The sequence below is a fragment of the Stegostoma tigrinum genome, chromosome 46 (genome assembly GCF_030684315.1).
Source record: "Stegostoma tigrinum isolate sSteTig4 chromosome 46, sSteTig4.hap1, whole genome shotgun sequence".
NCBI classification, from domain to species: Eukaryota; Metazoa; Chordata; class Chondrichthyes; order Orectolobiformes; family Stegostomatidae; genus Stegostoma; species Stegostoma tigrinum.
The window spans coordinates 2512456-2519214 of record NC_081399.1 but is presented as its reverse complement, the minus strand read 5'-3'; positions in this window follow the sequence as shown (position 1 = coordinate 2519214).

Below are 6759 nucleotides of genomic sequence, written 5' to 3'. Positions count from 1 at the left end.
ATTTATCTTCATCTCACACAACTTGACTACTGTATTCACTGCTTACAAGGTGATGTCCTCTTCATTGGTGAGACAAAGCACAGACTGGGCGATCACTTTACAGAACACCTATATTCTGTTTGTCATGAAGATGCTGCGTTTACACTTGCATGCCACTTCAACACACAACCCTGTTCCCTGGCCTATACAGTGCTGAGTGAATTTTTCACTTTCTCCTTGGGGACCCTGCAGCCGTCAGGACTCAATATCAAATTCAATGATTTTTAGAGTATGAACACCCTCTTCCATGTGCCCCCACAACTCCAGGTCCTGTTATTACATTGGTAGCTTTCAGCACAGCCACCTCATTATTGCCCATCTACTTCATCTGCATCCTTGACTTACTATCAGCAATCTTTTTGTCTGCCTGACTTTTCTTTTCTCTCTCTTTCTTTCCTTCTCTGCCTACCCGCTCACTCTTTGACCACTGTCCCCTGTCATCAGCATACAATTTTTTTCTAAGCTGGAACAGTTCTGAAAAAGTATCCATAAGGCCATGAGATGTAGGAAATGCCCAATGAGTCTGCCCCACTGTCACAGGACTCAATATGTTAACTCTACTTTCTCTCCACAGATGTTGCTGGAGATGCTGAGTTTCTCTAGCACTTTCTGTTTTCATTGCACTCAAGAATTCAATGACATCACCTCCTTTGCTTTCAGCCATCGGTGGGTGACCTTTAAACCATTTATTTCAACAGAAAAACTTTGCACTTGTGTTGAATGTAAGTGCGGAATTGATGGGTGACTCCCAACTCTTTTGCTTCCCCTCCAATAAGAAGAAGTGTAGAGAGGCTGAGCAAATTGACTCAACACTCGCGCTGAAGGAATTCACTCAAGTGAGAGGAATGGAAAGGAATGCACAACTCAGAGCGAACGTTACAGTCACATGGAGAGGTGCTCTCATAGAGTTATACAACACAGAAACTGGCCTCTGCAGTCCAACTCCTCCATGCTGGCCATATTATCCTAAATGCATCCAGTTCCATTTTCCAGCATTTGGCCCATATCCCTCTGAAGCTTTCTAATTCACGTAATCTGTCCAACTGTCTTTCAAATGTTGTGATCATATCTGTCTGTGCCACAATCTGGAATTCCAAAGGTTCTGTTTTGGGGCAAGGTGGGAGGAGACAGGTGTTTCCTTGTACCTTGAAATAAAATTGGGAGTGACATTTGAAGGGCGCAGATGTCGTGGTGCTTACACGGGTGGGAATTACATTCTGCTGAAAGAATCGGAGATTTCAAACCCAAATTATAACACAATGAATGATAAACATTAGTGGATTTTAAACTGAGCACCGCAGTAACTGGTGAAGAATCAAGCAAATTCACGACCTGAACATGTGCCTCAAAGAGTATTGTAGGAAGAAGTGGTTTTCATTTCTAGGGCATTTCAGGAAGGTAGAATTGAATTTCACTTAAACAAAGCTGAGATTAAAAAGATGGAAAATGCATAATAAAGGCCATGAATAGAACTTTGAACTGAAAGAAAGGGTAAATATTCAGTTTCATTAAAAATTAGACATTTAAACGGGAAAAAAATGATGCAACATGGCAATGTAGCAACTTGCAATGAAGTTCAGCTATGACAGAGTATAATGGGAATAATGCAGCCGCGAACAATGTAAATGTAAATTAGAATAGAAAAGAAAGAATATTTAATTAAAGGTATGAGGCTTTTCTAAAAAGAGGCAGTAACAAATGATCAAAGTAGCAATAAATGGATCCACTCTCCATTACAGAAGCATTTTCAGATATAAACTTTTCAGGGTGCACAATGTTTGTAAAAGGTGGACAGAATTCAAAAGAAGGAAGCCAACGATGACAGCAAAGGATTATAGCACCAAAGCAGTGCGAATCTTTAATAGCTTAAAAGAATACGAAGCAAGATCAGGGTGGTTGGAGCTTACCGATATTTAGGATCAGAGTCAGAGAGATGTACAACACAGAAACACAGCCTTTGGTTCAATTCATCCATGCTGATCAGATATCCAAAATTAATGTAGTCCCATTTGCCAGCATTTGGCCCATATCCCTATAAACCCTTCCAATTCATAAACACATCCATATGCCTTTTAAATGTTTTAATTATACCAACCTCCGTGATTTTTTCTGGCACCTCAATCCAACAAACACCACCTACTGCATGGAAACGTTGCCCCCTTAGGTCCCCTCTAAATCCTTCGCCTCTCACCTTAAACGGATGCGCTCTACTATTGGACTCCCCTATCCTGGGGAAAAGACCTGGTCTATTCGCCCTATCCATGTCTCTCATGATTTTACAAATCTCCACTATATACCCCCTCAGCCCCCAGCGCTCCATAGAAAATAACCCCAGATTTTTCCTTCTCTCCTTTTGGCTCCAACTCTCCAACCCCAGCAGTCTCATTGTAAATCTTTACTGCATCCTGGTGGCCAATGTCAAATTGCAGTTATTCTGATGTGCAGAACAGTAAACAAGTAATAATTGGATCTTAGTCATCAATTCATTTCAACAAGTGTTGGGAGTATCCAATAGATCAGACTAATTAATTTGCATAAGAGAAAATTGGTTGAGAAAATTATTTTGTTAAATGCATTGCATCCTTTGCCTGGAACAGTATGGAAACAACTGAGATAAAGCTGTTTTTTTTTTACATTGTAGCATTGTGAAATAAGGCTGGGTCAATTAGTGATAACATTTAAAAAGTGCCATGTAATACAATTATCTGAGGATCAACACACTCCAGTATCCAGTACAAACTTCTGACTGAATTGAAAGAAGACACATTTTGTTTAAGAGGGATTGTGAGGTAAAACCAGGGAACTATACACCAGCTAGCCTATCATGCATTGTGAGTAAATTACTGGAGCTGATTTTAAAATATAGGATTTATAAACATTTAGATGAGGGATAGTCAGCATGATTTTTTATTGAGGAACATCATCTGTCACAAACTTGATTGAGTTCTTTGAGGAAGTTACCAAAAAGATTGATTAGTGCAGAGGGGTAGACATTGTTTACTTTGACAGAAATGAAGCCTTTGACTAGGTAGACTAATTAGAAAAGTTACGTCACATAGGATTTGGGGTGAGCTTGCCAATTGGATACATAATTGGTTTAGTGGTAGGGGACAGACATTAAAGGTGAGGGGTTATTTTTCAGGGTGGAAGCTTGTCACCAGTGGTGTTCCACAGGGATTGGCTCTGGGTCCCTCTTTTGTTTGTCATTTATATAAATGATTTGGATGAGAAAGTAGAAGGCACGGTTAGTAAGTTTGTGGATGACACCAAAATTCGCAGCATAGTAGAAGCAGTGTTCTAAGATTACAAAGGGATCTTGATCAAATGGGTAAATGTGCTGAAAAATGGCAGTTGGGATTCAATTTGGAATAATGAGAGATATTGCATTTACAACAAACATGGGTAGGTTTTATGCAACTAAAGATATGACCTTGGCTAGTCTTGTGTGGTAGAACAGAGAGTCCTAGGAGTTCAGATACATAATTCTTTGAAGTTTGCCTCACATATTGACTGGGTGGATAAAAAGGTGTTTAGCATACTTGCCTTCATTGCTCAGTCCTTTGAGAAGTCAAGTAAAGATTGTGCAGCATATTGATGGGACCTCTCCTAGAATACCGTGTCCAGTTCTGGTCGCCCGGTTATAAGAAGAATATTATTAAGCTGGGAAAGGTTCAGAGGAGATTTACCAGGATGTTGCTGTGTATTGAAGGTTTGAGTGATCAAGAAAGGCTATATAAGGTGGGATTTTTTTTCACTGGAGTGTAGGAGGTTGAGAGGAGACTGCATAGAAGTTGATAAAATCATGAGGGGTACAGGCAGGGATAATGGTATGTGTATCTTCCCTAGGGCGATGGATTTCATGACTAGGGGGCACATTTTTTAAGGTGAGAAGGGAGAGATTTAAAAAAGATGTGCGGCTATTTTTTTCTTAATTGACGTGTGTATTGTGTGAGAAATGAACTTCCTGGGGAAGTGGTGGAACTGGGCACAGTTACAATGTTTAAAGGACATTTGGCAAGGCACATGAACAGGAAAGGTTTAGAGAGATTTGGGCCAGGAGCAGGCAGGTGAGACTAGCTTAGTTTGGGATTATGTTCAGTATGGACTGGCTGGACTGATGGGTCTGCTTCCATGCTGTATGCCTCTATAAGCATGACAGAAAAATTAGCAAAGGCTGCTGTTTGAATGATTCAAAAGCTCCAGCAATAGAAGGACTATGCTAAACATTTAAATCAGTAATTCAAAATGCCCCAAAACTAATTTCTATTTCAGAATAAAATTGCAGAAAATATCATCAGTGAATGAAGTTGAGAATGGTATTACATCAAATGTGCAGTTAATAATGTCAAAAGACATACCAGGATTCAGAAAGCTTTCAAAACCATTAAATGGGTTCCAAAAAGTTGATACTACTCAGGATGAAAGAACACAAGAGTAAACTGGTTCTAGACAGATAAGGGAGAGTAAGTAGAGTAAACATGGCCCTTTCAAGATCACAGGAGGAATTATCACGGGGACGAGAAAAGTGTCTTCACAGGAGAAGGCGACAATAAACAGTAATGACCTGATGTCGCCTGGATGAGAGCAGCTTCAACAACACTCAAGACGTTTATCACCATCCAGGACAAAGCCGTCCATTTCACTGATGCCATAACCACAGACATGTAGTCCTTCTCCCACTGATGGTCAGTATCAAAATTTGCAAGACGTACTGCAGAATATCACCAAGAATTCTGAGACAGTGATTTTCAAACCCATGACTATTTCCATCTGAAGTGCAAGATCAGCAGATACATGGAAATCCACACTTACAAGTTCCCCTCCAAGTTACTCACCACCCTGACTTGGAAATACATTGCTGTCACATCCGTGTTACTGGGTTAGAACATAGAACATAGAACATAGAACAGTACAGCACAGAACAGGCCCTTCAGCCCACGATGTTGTGCCAACCACTGATCCTCATGTATGCACCCTCAAATTTCTGTGACCATATACATGTCCAGCAGTCTCTTAAATGACCCCAATGACCTTGCTTCCACAACTGCTGCTGGCAACGCATTCCATGCTCTCACAACTCTCTGTGTAAAGAACCTGCCTCTGACATCCCCTCTATACTTTCCACCAACCAGCTTAAAACTATGACCCCTCGTGTTAGCAATTTCTGCCCTGGGAAATAGTCTCTGGCTATCAACTCTATCCCAGACTGTGTCTTCACTGGCCTTTTGGGACTGCCTATACCAAATAAAGAGAAACAAAGAAAGCTGCAGCACAGGAACAGGGCCTTCGGCCCTCCAAGCCTGTGCCGAACAAGATCCTCTGTCTAACCTGTCATCTATTTTCTCACGGTCTGTGTCCATTTGCTCCCTGCCCATCCATGTACCGGTCCAGATATATCTTAAAAGACGCTAACGTGTCTGCGTCCACCACCTTGGCTGGCAACGCGTTCCAGGTGCCCACCACCCTCTGCGTATAGAACTTTCCACGCATATCTCCCTTAAACTTTCCTCCTCTCACTTTGAACTCATGACCCCTAGTAATTGAGTCCCCCACTCTGGGAAAAAGCTTTTTGCTATCCACCCTGTCTATACCCTTCATGATTTTGTAGACCTCAATCAGGTTCCCCCTCAATCTCCATCCTTTTAATGAAAATAATCCTAATCTATTCAACCTCTCTTCATAGCTAGCACCCTCCATACCAGGCGACATCCTGGTGAACCTCCTCTGCACCCTCTCCAAAGCATCCACATCCTTTTGGTAATGTGGCGACCAGAACTGTACAAAGTACTCCAAATATGGTCAAACCAAAGTCCTATACAACTGCGACATGACCTGCCAACTCTTGTACTCAATACCCCGCCCAATGAAGGAAAGCATGCCATATGCCTTCTTGACCACCCTAGATCTGAACCCCCAGATCTCTCTGTTCATCAATTTTCCCCAGGACTTTTCCATTTACTGTGTAGTTCGCCCTTGAATTTGATCTTCCAAAATGCATCACCTCGCATTTGCCTGGATTGAACTCCATCTGCCATTTATCTGCCCAACTCTCCAGTATATCTATATTCTGCTGTAATCTCTGACAGCCCCCTTCACTATCAGCTACTCCACCAATCTTAGTGTCATCAGCAACCTTGCTGATCAGACCACCTACACCTTCCTCCAGACCATTTACATATATCACAAACAACAGTGGTCCCAGCACAGATCCCTGTGGAACACCACTGGTTACAGGTCTCCAATTTGAGAAACAAATGGTTCAAGATAGAGAATTAAGGGCAATTTTGTCCCAGCTAGCAAAGCACACATCCCATCAATGAATAAGGAAAACCCGTGATGTTCCTGTGTTGAGAACGCTTGATGGCAATAGTGTAGTGTGCCTTGTGTATCTCACAGTGTCCCCTCATTCCCCCAACACCATTTTATTGACAACCTTATCATGGTTAATACAACTTCCCAGAGCCTGGCAAGATTAAGGCCTGGATTTTTTCAAAGGAACTCCTATTTCAGGGAGCGATCTGGAAAAAAAAAAGCATGAATGTTATGCTCATTACGTTTTACCCTGGCACAGTCTCAACTTGACAGAGAGGTGTGACCTCAAAATTGAGGTTTGATCTCAAAGATGTAAAACAGATTCTATCAAGAAAGGATATCTCAAAATTAAAATTGTTTGACACAAGCAATCATTGATTAGATTGCTTGACAAAAAAGAAGCCTTTG